We start from the raw sequence: 13511 nt of genomic DNA, 5'->3' as shown, positions 1-13511 counted from the left end.
CACCATCCCAACACCAATCTTCACCACCCGTCAGTACAACCACCATCCCAACACCTATCTTCACCACCCGTCAGTACAACCACCATCCCAACACCAATCTGCACCACCCGTCAGTACAACCACCATCCCAACACCTATCTGCACCACCCGTCAGTACAACCACCATCCCAACACCTATCTTCACCACTCGTCAGTACATCCACCATCCCAACACCAATCTGCACCACCCGTCAGTACATCCACCATCCCAACACCAATCTGCACCACCCGTCAGTACATCCACCATCCCAACACCAATCTGCACCACCCGTCAGTACAACCACCATCCCAACACCTATCTTCACCACCCGTCAGTACAACCACCATCCCAACACCTATCTTCACCACCCGTCAGTACAACCACCATCCCAACACCAATCTGCACCACCCATCAGTACAACCACCAGCGCCACCAGCTCCCTAACTCCCCAACCACTACACAGAGTGGGGACCAAATCACATCTCCTAACTGGCTGTTTTTCACAGATTTTTCTCCTGGTATCTCCAAGGTTCGTACTTCATTAGAGACTCCATGGTGGATACATAGCAGTGGTAGATTAGGAATGTAGAGAGTAGCGGGGGGCTGTGGGCCTACTGTATTTGGTGTTGAGGCCCCCAGGTCCCAATGGGTAAGAATTTCGACCTGTGTCTCTGACAGCTAAGCCTGCACTTGTTCTGTCAACCCCCCACTGCTAACAGTTGGCATGTCCCCCACAGCAATGTCATGGGCCTCACCCGCACGCACGCACACACACACATGTCGAGCCTCAGTCAGTCAGTCAGTCCTCCAGCCGGCCGGGCCTAGGACAAACCACTGAGAGAGGCATACTCAGAGTACAGAGTGGAGAGGCACTTAGAGTAGAGTGGAGAGGCATACTCCGAGTACAGAGTGGAGAGACATACTCCGAGTACAGAGTGGAGAGGCACTCAGAGTAGAGTGGAGAGACATACTCAGAGTACAGAGTGGAGAGGCACTCAGAGTAGAGTGGAGAGGCATACTCCGAGTAGAGTGGAGAGACATACTCAGATTACAGAGTGGAGAGGCATACTCAGAGTACAGAGTGGAGAGGCATACTCAGAGTACAGAGTGGAGAGGCATACTCAGAGTACAGAGTGGAGAGGCATACTCAGAGTACAGAGTGGAGAGGCATACTCCGAGTACAGAGTGGAGAAGCATACTCCGAGTACAGAGTGGAGAGGCATACTCCGAGTACAGAGTGGAGAAGCATACTCAGAGTAGAGTGGGGAGAGGGGGAGGAGGGAAAGGATCGAGGGACAATCTCATCTGATCAAAGGAATGCCACAGTAAGCACAAGTGACATGTCTTGTTTGGGAAAGTCCCTGTGCGGACGCTGAAAGGCCATGGACGCCTCCTCTCCTCAGCCGTGACCGACGAGCACCATGGGTGAGAGGAGAAGAGAGGGGGAGAAAAGAGGAGAGTAGAGAAGCAGAGCTGTCGTCTGAGTCGGCCCTGTAGCCAGGAGTGAGAAAGGCCCAATTATATTTCCTATCCTTCATGAGGCGCATGGCCCCCTCTGGCAGCGAGAGGCCTGGGACTGTTCTCCCCCTCCTCTCTCTTCTTCTCTCCTCTCAGCTGATAAATAAATGACACACTCTAGCCTCCCAGCACACACTGCAGCTGCCGCCCGCCTGCCTTTCCCTAACATTACTGTAGATAGACATTTTACACATTATTATTGTTGCACGGCAGTCTCTCTCTTTGTGCCCTGCTCAGTCCCTGAGTCGAGGAGGGGAGGAGAATGGCGGGAGCGAAGGGGTTGGGAGGAGAGGAGATAGGCAGGAAATGTCTCTTGTCAAAGTCGGCATGCTTTGCAGAAATTTAACAAGTTCCCTGAGCTCTCTCCCTCCCTCTCTCTGTCTTTCTCTCCGTCTCTCTCTCTCTCTCTCTCTCTCTCGAAGCGAGAGGGCCTGCTGACAGCCACGGATGTGTCACTGTCAGTGACATTTGATAACTGAGAGCGAGAGAGAGCACGCGGGGCAGGCAACAGGAGTCAACCCTCCAGGGCCACCCTTAGCTCAGCTCTGTGCTCTTCCAGTAGCCTGCTGCCCTTCTCCTATTTCCTCCCCACACAACATACCATGCTAGAGCTGGGCAATATGGACTAAAATCTCTATCGCGATACATTGCCTGAATTGACGAGATAACGAGAAATAGATTGATAAGTGTATAACATTAATGTGCACCACTGTTTATTTATTATCCTTTGTCCCATTAACAATCACCCATATTAGCAAACCTATTTCATTTCAAACTTGACATTTCTCTAGTATAGGCTGCTTATCCTTATGAACGATATCAGCAAAATGCCTTCGATAAGTGATCAGTATGGTCGGTGTTGATGATTTCCGGTTTATCATCCTACAACATGCCCTTAATTCCACCCGCCGCCCGACACAGCTAACAAACACAGGGCAGCAGTGTGGGGTCTTGCTCCCCAAAAATGGTCTTTGTTCAGTTTACATAAAAGTACATTGTGTAATATAGAGTATATTAAAGAAATATACACTAAAGTGCAGTGTTGTGTGCTTATCAAGGAGCTAAAATGAATAAGGAAGTGTTACCAGCATGGCACTTAACTTGAAAAAAGTTGAGCCTTTTATACATGTTTTTACAAGGGGCATCACTGAATATCACAAACACGAGAGAAACACGTTAAATATCACAGGATATTTGTGTGTGGTTTCTTTCTGTCATAATTAGATTGGGGACCCACAAAGAAACACAACTAGAATTTATACTTCATGCGTAGGACATTTTATTTCACCACACGTTCACCACTCCCTATGTCTTAACTGTGAAGGATCAGCATGGATCAAAAGCAACAGGAATACAAGTAGAGGACGGAATGGTAACCATTAAATATAATATAAAACTAACAAAAATGAGAGCGGGACACTTTCATTACTTCTCACATGTAATTTGTTCTGTGGGGGTAAGCCAAGAACAGCAAGATGAAAAGAGACTAAAACTCCACGGAGAGAAAGTCTGGAGGCTTTTTAACATGCATGTGTCCCCGCCATCCGTGCTCCGCAACTATTCTAGAACAAGACTGACTGGGACAGAGACTGCCTGCCACCAAAATCAGCATGTCCACTAGATTACCCAAGGATAGGCTACGGCTAGGCACCATGTCTGGATTTCCAACTCTCTAACATAAACACAGGCACCGTTGTGACCTTAACGTACTGTATGTGTAGACTCCAGTTGTACTGTAAATTCTGAAAGCTAGCGTTTGTCTGACTATAATTATGTTGACGAAAGCCTGTTCTGTTTCAAATTAAAATAGTCTGTTCACATCTGGTAGTTCTATTTGCTAGCGCTACCAAAAATAATGTAGCCTTCACTCTTTCCACGTTTTAGAATATTCTATAAATAATATGATTTGAAAGTTTCCCTGGCTACCCTGCTGAATAGAGGGTCTCTGTATGGTTTGGCTGGGTCTGAGCCAAAGATGTATATAAACCCTGGATTGCTGATACTATGTATTGGCCAATGAGAGGCTTTAAAGCCACCGTTGGTCATATTGGCACTCCTCAGAAGAAGCAATCCTCCATAGGAAAGAACGGAATTCTACTGTATTTCAATTAAATGTTTGAAGGACAAAATTACATGCATTTAAATATTTTTTGCCGTTGTAGTGGGGACAGTAACATTAGAATGTATATATATATATAAATGTATATATAAATGTATATATAAATGTTGTAATATATTTTTTCATTTTCATTTTTTATGTTTAGCTCAGATATTATTTAAAAGTATGCATTAAGGTGTCTGTAATAGAATAAACTTGGCAAAATCCAAATGTAGACATTAATAAATGCATTTCTATAGCTTCCAAAATAATTTTTACAACGGTGGGGGAGTGTAAAGATGGAGGCGCGGTGGCTTCAAAACAGTGCCCACTGTCAGTCATCTATTGTAGATATTAATCATTGGTCTTAGCCCCTTTGTGGGGCCCTCGTCTAGGCGTGAGGCAGTATGGTCTCTGAAGCCGCTCTCTAACCTTCCTCTGTTTGCAGAGCCTGTCCCTCGACCGTTGGTGTTGCCACAGTGGTAAATTGCACAGCTGTTCCACAATCTGTGGCGGCGTTAATTACCCTAATGTGAGCAGCAGCTCGTCAGCTCCTCGCTAACGAAGGGGTCTGCTTCCCAACGAGGGCGCCGTATGTTTTGTATGTAGGCTCATTTCAACACGGTGTTACACAGAGCCCCCCAGCACAGTACAGAACAGCGCTCCCCAGCCTGCTCAGCCTGGCTCACAGACAGACCACCCTACACATCTGCATCCAGAGGAAAACACAATCTCTTTCTCACATCTAATTAAACCAGCTCCCAACTCTCAGTCAAATGTGCTTACTAAGGGGAGAAACACATGGTGAGATTAACATAGGATTTAATACACTGCAAGTAGAAAGGGTCATAAAAGGATATATGAGAGAGAGAGAGATAGCTTAATGATAGTAGCTAAGATCCTCAGCGATGCTTAATAGGAAGCACTGGGTGAATCTGAGGCGATCAGTCACCATTTGTCAGTCTGATCCCTAAGAACCTCCAACTCCTCAGCGTGAGACAGGTACTTTTCAATATCATGGATACCTCTCGTCTCACTTGTCAGTGATATAAATACACCTCTTCTCAACCCTAACCCAACCACCATGTCAACCCTAACCCAACCACCATGTCAACCCTAACCCAACCACCATGTCAACCCTAACCCAACCACCATGTCAACCCTAACCCAACCACCATGTCAACCCTAACCCAACCACCATGTCAACCCTAACCCAACCACCATGTCAACCCTAACCCAACCACCATGTCAACCCTAAACCAACCACCATGTCAACCCTAAACCAACCACCATGTCAACCCTAACCCAACCACCATGTCAACCCTAACCCAACCACCATGTCAACCCTAACCAACCACCATGTCAACCCTAACCCAACCACCATGTCAACCCTAACCCAACCACCATGTCAACCCTAACCCAACCACCATGTCAACCCTAACCCAACCACCATGTCAACCCTAACCCAACCACCATGTCAACCCTAACCCAACCACCATGTCAACCCTAACCCAACCACCATGTCAACCCTAACCCAACCACCATGTCAACCCTAAACCAACCACCATGTCAACCCTAACCCAACCACCATGTCAACCCTAAACCAACCACCATCTCAACCCTAACCCAACCACCATGTCAACCCTAAACCAACCACCATGTCAACCCTAAACCAACCACCATGTCAACCCTAACCCAACCACCATGTCAACCCTAAACCAACCACCATGTCAACCCTAAACCAACCACCATGTCAACCCTAACCCAACCACCATGTCAACCCTAACCCAACCACCATGTCAACCCTAACCCAACCACCATGTCAACCCTAACCCAACCACCATGTCAACCCTAAACCAACCACCATGTCAACCCTAACCCAACCACCATGTCAACCCTAACCCAACCACCATGTCAACCCTAACCCAACCACCATGTCAACCCTAACCCAACCACCATGTCAACCCTAACCCAACCACCATGTCAACCCTAACCCAACCACCATGTCAACCCTAACCCAACCACCATGTCAACCCTAAACCAACCACCATGTCAACCCTAACCCAACCACCATGTCAACCATAAACCAACCACCATCTCAACCCTAACCCAACCACCATGTCAAGCCTAACCCAACCACAATCTCAACCCTAACCCAACCACCATGTCAACCCTGACCCAACCACCATGTCAACCCTAACCCAACCACAATCTCAACCCTAACCCAACCACCATGTCAACCCTAACCCAACCACCATGTCAACCCTAACCCAACCACCATGTCAACCCTAACCCAACCACCATGTCAACCCTAAACCAACCACCATGTCAACCCTAACCCAACCACCATGTCAACCCTAAACCAACCACCATCTCAACCCTAACCCAACCACCATGTCAACCCTAACCCAACCACAATCTCAACCCTAACCCAACCACCATGTCAACCCTAACCCAACCACCATGTAAACCCTAACCCAACCACCATGTAAACCCTAACCCAACCACCATGTCAACCCTAACCCAACCACAATCTCAACCCTAACCCAACCACCATGTCAACCCTAACCCAACCACCATGTCAACCCTGACCCAACCACCATGTCAACCCTAACCCAACCACAATCTCAACCCTAACCCAACCACCATGTCAACCCTAACCCAACCACCATGTCAACCCTAACCCAACCACCATGTCAACCCTAACCCAACCACCATGTCAACCCTAACCCAACCACCATGTCAACCCTAACCCAACCACCATCTCAACCCTAACCCAACCACCATGTCAACCCTAACCCAACCACAATCTCAACTCAACCACAACCACAATCTCAACCCAAACCCAACTACAATCTCAACCCTAACCCAACTACAATCTCAACCCTAACCCAACCACAATCTCAACCCTAACCCAACCACAATCTCAACCCTAAACCAACCACAATCTCAACCCTAACCCAACCACAATCTCAACTCAACCACAATCTCAACCCTAACCCAACTACAATCTCAACCCTAACCCAACTACAATCTCAACCCTAAACCAACCACAATCTCAACCCTAAACCAACCACAATCTCAACCCTAACCCAACTACAATCTCAACCCAACCACAATCTCAACCCTAACCCAACCACAATCTCAACCCTAAACCAACCACAATCTCAACCCTAAACCAACCACAATCTCAACTCAACCACAATCTCAACTCAGTAGCCTCTATGAGTACCTGCAGGTATAGTCAGATATCGTTTATTCAATGCAGAAGATAAAATATAACTATTTCATATTTAATTCATAGTAATAGACTACATTACTTTCCCATATACCGATTTATGATGTTAATGGACTGTATACCATCACTAAGTATTTAACATATTTAGCCTTTTACATGCGTCCCTTCAAAGTAAAGGTGTAAGCCGTTTTCACCCTTCCCACGACAACTCACCGTCTATCAGCCTCTACCACCTACCACCCGCCATGCGATGAAACATGAACACTCTAGCTAGTGTAACTCGCGGGATAAGAACCCGGGTCTCCCACAGGAGCAACCAACGTCTTAGACCGTGAGACCAATAGGAAATGTCCTGTTGGGCAGAGGGCAGACACTAGTTCTGAAGTTGTCAGGCAGGGTTACCTCATCACGAGACCATGACCGACTCATGTCTGCTACACTAACCTGACATAGCACAGGGAGGTTCTGTACTGAACACATGAGCTGGGTGTCATAGGGGGCTTGCAGGGCGTACAAAACGATGGGGCAATTAGGTCCACACGACACCTGGAATGGCATGATGTAAGACTCCTGGGTTCCTCTCCTCTGCCGTGTTCTCTCTCTCCATCATTACGGCTGCAGTTGAGCCATATCTGGCTAATGGCACGCCTGGGGTTGGTGCTCAGACAGGGTGCCACGCAGCGCCGCACAGAACACATTTAACTACACCTCATAAAGGTAACAAAAGACACAGCCTGCTCACTGGAAAGAGCTGCTTTGGGGATGGGATGGGGCGGGCGGGAGGAGGAAGGGAGGAGGGCTGAGTGAAGCAGCTGCCAGAATTACAGGTTGACCCTTGTCGGTAGCTTGAAAAGAGGGGGATTCACTCAATTGTCTCCACCTCTCCTTGAGAGGGCTCACAATAAGGAGAGGACGCTGGAGAGTGGGGAGATATATGCTCACTAGTACCAAAATCAAAGGCCTCTGGTTTTTCCCTATTTTCTCTCCTTTTAGATCATGGCCCTCGCCAGCCTCCTTCGTCAGTGGCTAATTGGAGAAGGGCCGGGAGGATAAAGGGAGAGGTCTCTGAAATATTTATGATGGTGTTGGGAGACTGTTTGATGTGAAGTGGGGGTCCTTTATTCCATTGCTCAAGAGAGAACAACAACATCACCATCATGGGAGATCAGTGCTGGGGGGACTAGAACTCTGACCCACCCCATCTCTCTACCCTCCCTCCATCGCCCTCCTTTCCTCCCTTGGCCTCTCCAGCATTCGGTGGGGATGTTGTGTAGCGACCCATGGTGAGTGGCCCTCGTCCGTCCACTGTGAGCTGTGAGCATGAAACACACATTACCCGCTGAGTGACTGGCTGACCTATGACTGCAGCAATACCTGGAGGTATTTTAAAGGCCTTGGATGGCCCTGCGCACAGTTGACATTTAGAACTGAGGGTAGAGGGGGGAAAAGAGAGGACGTGAGTGGCCCTCGGGACTCAGCGCAGCGCGAGCAGATGCCCCAACATTTAGGAAATAACATCTGATAGGAGGAGATGACAGAGAAGAAGCTGTGCCGTTGACACATTAGCTGAGTCTCAAATGGAATCCTTTTCCCTATATAGTGCATTACGTTTGACCAGGGTCCATAGGGCTCTGGTCAAAAGCCATGCACTATATAGGGAATAGGGTGCCATTTGAGATGCAGCAATTGTGGAGGCAGCAGTCTATTGTGTGACAGTGTCAGAGCTGGCCAACGCCACGGGAAAGGTCACTGGTCACTTCCATTTGGGCAGAGGCATAAATCCCCCCTGTACAGAGCAGTTAAAATCACACAGGCTCTGCAGGGACCCACTGTCCACAGACTGCAGCAATAAAAAGACAGGGGAAAAATGCATTTTGTTTTGCCAACACCCTGTCTCTTTATAGCCAGTGGCCTTGTGCGACCCATTCATGTTATTTATAACATTTATGTTAAAAACAGAGACATCTCTGCAGTGCACATTAAAGTGCCACTTGCCAACCCCATCTCTCTCTCTCTCTCTCTCTGCTGCTGGTTTCCTCTGTTCCTCTTTCGCAGGTCTCCCACTGCTTTTGGTGCAGAGAGCTTTATGGTCATTCTCTTGCCAGGATTAAGATGCTCTAAGTACCATGGGGACGCCTGTAAATTCTCCATCTCTCTCACACAGAGGACCTACATATAAGTAGTGTACAGAGGAGGGAGTGTTCTCCTCTCTAAGTACGAAAACGATCACATGCTACAAGTCATTTGTTATAGTGACGTGTTCTGAGAATAATCCTCTAGAAAAAAGAAATCGAAGAATAATAATATGCAGTCACAGTCTGAATACGAGGGGAATTCATATACTATATACTGTGAAGCGCGCCTCCCTCTACCCAGCGAATTGGACAAAGGTGAGGTATTTAACAACCAATAAAATCCACCCAGCTTAATAGGCTTAAAACAAGTGCCCAGCCAACAAATTGGTACAATAGATGTAATGTGATATATGGACGCTGGTGCTGTGTCAGAGGATATGCAGGAAAGAAAGCACACATTCAGCACTGGAAGGGAATGTAAATCCATCCTTCACTGCAGTGAATAGACTGCTGCTATTCTGCCATTCTAAAGAGCAAAAGAAGAGATCACACTCTCTCTCACTGTACTAAAAAAAAGACAAGAAAAACATAATGGAGAGCAGAATGGTGATGAGAAACACTCCCTCTACAGTACTGCCTGAGGGCTGGCCTTGAATGAGCAGTACCACGGCTAGGCTGCAGAATGAATGTGAAGTGAAAGTGTTGTGTTTTTCACTCTTTTCACTCTACTATGTAACCCACCTACCCTGGTGCCATATTTCACAACCCGTTCTCACAGTGGGCATGCAGGCATGTCAGGCATCAGAATAAGCCCATTTGGATAAGCTCAACATTCCAGACAGGTTCCAGTTGGGGATTTAGTGCAGTTTATTACCCCTTCAAACCAAAGCGCTTTTCACAGATTTAACCTAAAATGCATCAACAAATGATTCACTGACATGTTTTTTTAAAATATATTATTTTACATTTCAGAGACCATTGCAATGTACTGTAGCAGGCCAGGCAGGCGATTCCATTTAAAACAGCTTAACTGCTCAATCACCTCTTTTATGATAGTGGTTAATAGCATTACAACTTTACAGGCCCTATTGTCAGGACGAAGACCACCGCATGGCATTTGAATAAGGTTATTTCCTTAACGTTTCCCCAGTCTCTCCGATGTTTCATGTTTCACTACCGCTTTTGAATCCTTGCATTAAATCCAACATAAATCTCCATTTAATGTTTCTCCCTCCTCTCCTCCCCTTGTTTGAGGAGGCATGAGGCATTAGTCTCATAATGCAAGGTTTGTCATGTCTTCCCGAGCTAGCTGTGATCAGCCTGAACTCATAACATCACAAATAGCTGGAGGATTTTTCACCCTCTTATCAGGCTTGCCAAGCAGGCCTCTTTCTTATCAGCTTTCCGCTGGAGATAAATGGGCTTTTGAAGATATGAATAAGGAGAGCTTTTTGCAAGCTAATTCCAGAGCTTCATCTGCAGTAGATGAAAGATTTGGTTGAAGGAAATGGAGAAAGATACATAAGGGAGGTGGTAGAGGAAGTGGTAAAGGCGGTGGGTACTGTGTAGCAGTAGAGGTGGAGTTTTTAGTCAAGTAATATTTTCTGTATTCACTAGCTTGGATACACATTTACTACAACGTAAAATGGAAACACTATAACCACGTTGTGAACAGGCACTAAAATGAGACTCGAGGCTGTGATATTGTTGTTGCAAAGTGTGAGGTTATCTATCCACTTCTCATAGAAACCACCACACAAAGACCTTTACACTTAGCCAAGAATAGGTGACCAAATCGCCCACTCAATGTGTAGACCAGTGACCCTGTTGAACTCTTGAGACCCACTATTTTCATACTTATTTTCCAATTAAGCTATAGCAGCAGTATTATCTCTGATGTTCAGAATATGGACAACTTTCTAAGTTTGCCATGACATCAGTATATAGAAGTAACATTGTTACAACCTACAGGTTTGTATATTATGACTGTAAAAAAAAAGGTCCAGTATCAAATAAATGTAGGCCTATGCACATGTAAACGGATTGCTTTTTAAACAATAGAGGGACAATGTAGATGTAGGCTGTCTAAAAGTATTTTTCCAAGAGCTACGTTATTAGATTGTTATTACTATAATAATGCTTTGCACACAATAGCCAATAGGATATCCATAAAACATGAAGCTATAGCTATCCTACACAACATTTTTGCAGGTACACTTTTAAACCGGATGACAGAGATTCCAAGAGAACATAAAGTACAGGTGTGTGTTGTCCCAAACATGTACTTAGACAGACACAACAACAGTGTAGCTTGTACACCTTAATTACATATTTTAAATACATGAACACGGAAATAATCCTAACAAACAAGCCAAAAGCCCGCCCTGGAATAGAGGACCGGTAAGCGCGCATAGCAGCCTCTTTGAGTCTTTGGGTCATATCGAAAGACGTTTTGATATAACCTTGAACGTCCAGATTGCTTTGGGAACAAAAACTAATTAAACAGCCCCTCCTGTGGTACTTGGTGTCAGACATAGGGCAACCTTAAAATTGTGTCAAATGACGTGCGTTGAATTTGTTATAGACTACGCTACTGGCTGTAACGTGGAGGCTTAGAAATAGACAAAAAATATATTACATAAATAAAGTTGACATAAAGGCTAGCCTATTTCAGTCAAAATGTGCAAGTAATTAAATATACATTCATAATAGAACAGAATAGAACACATTGTGCATAGCGGATATTCAGAGAATAATGCGCGAAAAATATACATCATTAAAAACGGACAAATAGCCAATTCGTAATTCGAATGAATATAACCGCCTGTCATAATGTAAATATTAATATTTTATTTTAGTTACAAAGGGTAAACATTGAAATGAGGCGAACGAAAAGGATTGGCAAAAAGGCAATGATCAAATTTCATAACCTTACCGAAACAAATGAGTTGCGATTTCCTCCGTGCAAAGAACCATTGGGAGAAGAAATTCAATATCGGTCCACAAAACCCTTCAACCGAGCCTTATTCAAATAAATCCAGTTCGGAAATACGCAAAAGAAATTCGTCCAAGAGCAGACGGCCGTGAAGAATACAGCGGGGCAGACAATACAGAAGAAACAACCTGCTCAAACAATAAATCTTTAGGTTACTGAGCGTTTTTTCCGTCTGCAGCGGCGAAAGCTGTCAACCCATAAGTAATATTTTCAATATTCAGTTATTTCTCCTTTTCTTCGAAGTTCAATCACACGCAGAAACTATTCGTGCTCCAAGAATAGTCCTAAAAACAGGTTCCTTGTTCCCAAAAAAGGAAAAACAGTGGATCTTTGTGTCAAACCAGAATACCGTTTATATGAATCCAAGTCATATGAAAGCTCCGATGACAGATCATTAACAATAGATTCCACGAATAAGAAGGTTTCACTCTGGAAATAACATCAATTGCATATCCCAGGTTGTGAAAAACCTTTCAAGTGAGTTAGGCATTTCAATAGAATGTATCCACAATTTATTGACGCTTTTAGAATAGCCGAGAAGTCCCGAAAACGCAGCGCGCTCTGCGCCTCGGACACGACGCTCTCCAGGCACATACGAGAGAGACTGGGCTTCGTAATGTGTAACGTTGGCAGGCTGTGCTTCAAGCTGCTCTCGCTCCGCTGGGTGTGTTAAAAAAAATAGGACAGGAAGAGACCAAAGCAATCAATGCACGAGGGCTAGATCTTTAATTTGATTCACTGCGGCGTCGTTCTCAATTGAACATGTCGACAGTCCCGTCTTCTTGTCACTTGAAAACGAATTGCCAAGTCGGGCTTTGCCAATAGCACAGGGTCTATGCGTAGGCCTATTATTATGCTCAATGTTTTACATAGCATTTTAATACAACCTCCCCCCTTTCAAGGACATTCCAAGCCAAAAGCACAATGCATGAACACAGAAAACACAAAATAGCCCTGCCAATGACCAATTCTGATATGTGCATACATCCAACAATTATGTAACATAAATGCCCATCAATGTAACCAAATAATATTGTCTAATACTGTATATTTCAGTGAAAGACAGTATAATAACACTTAACACCCCAATTATGGTGTTGTAATGGGCTGTTATTTTGTTACACTAAAAAAATCTACATTCTGTTCTAGCACAGTGGGGAGAACATTCTGGCCTCCTTTCTTGGGTTTTAGACATACAGTACTTCTCCAACCCATCAAAAAAATCTGGGAGTTCATCCATTTTGACCTCCCAAGTCTGCAATGATTTTCTCCAGCTCCCACTTTAACAGTGGTCTGGGGAATACAGATTGGCATTCTGACAAAGAGCAGAGCTGTCCATCTGCCTCCTTTTCAAAGCTGAAGATGCTGTTAAAATGTTTTTCTTTTGGGGGGAGAATAAAATCTTTGAGTCTAAAGAGGAGGATATTTCCTAGATTTTCTGTAGAAGTTAGCCCTCTTGTTTACTGTTATGACCTGTTTAACTCACATGATTGAAGTCTGATCAAAAAAGCTTATGCTAACAAAGCACCAAGAATAAAAATCTGACAACCCCACTCAGACTCAGTGAA

General features: G+C 45.1%; 1 protein-coding gene across 5 annotated transcripts in view; it reads right to left on the bottom strand.

The window, feature by feature from the left end:
• Nucleotides 1-13511, bottom strand: part of fbrsl1 (fibrosin-like 1) — a 139184-nt gene that overhangs the window by 78098 nt on the left and 47575 nt on the right. For 2 of the 5 annotated variants that reach the window (XM_029763303.1, XM_029763302.1), the window contains exon 1: nt 11884-12837. The exons of 1 other annotated variant lie outside the window; for it this stretch is intronic. The gene's annotated coding sequence lies outside the window, so the exon portion shown is untranslated. Of the gene's footprint in view, nt 1-11883; nt 12841-13511 lie in introns of those variants that run through there. 2 more of the 5 variants (XM_029763301.1, XM_029763299.1) reach the window with 2 other exon arrangements.

Source organism: Salmo trutta, chromosome 9 (assembly GCF_901001165.1).
Source record: "Salmo trutta chromosome 9, fSalTru1.1, whole genome shotgun sequence".
Taxonomy (NCBI): Eukaryota; Metazoa; Chordata; class Actinopteri; order Salmoniformes; family Salmonidae; genus Salmo; species Salmo trutta.
This window is presented reverse-complemented; position numbering and strand designations above follow the sequence as displayed.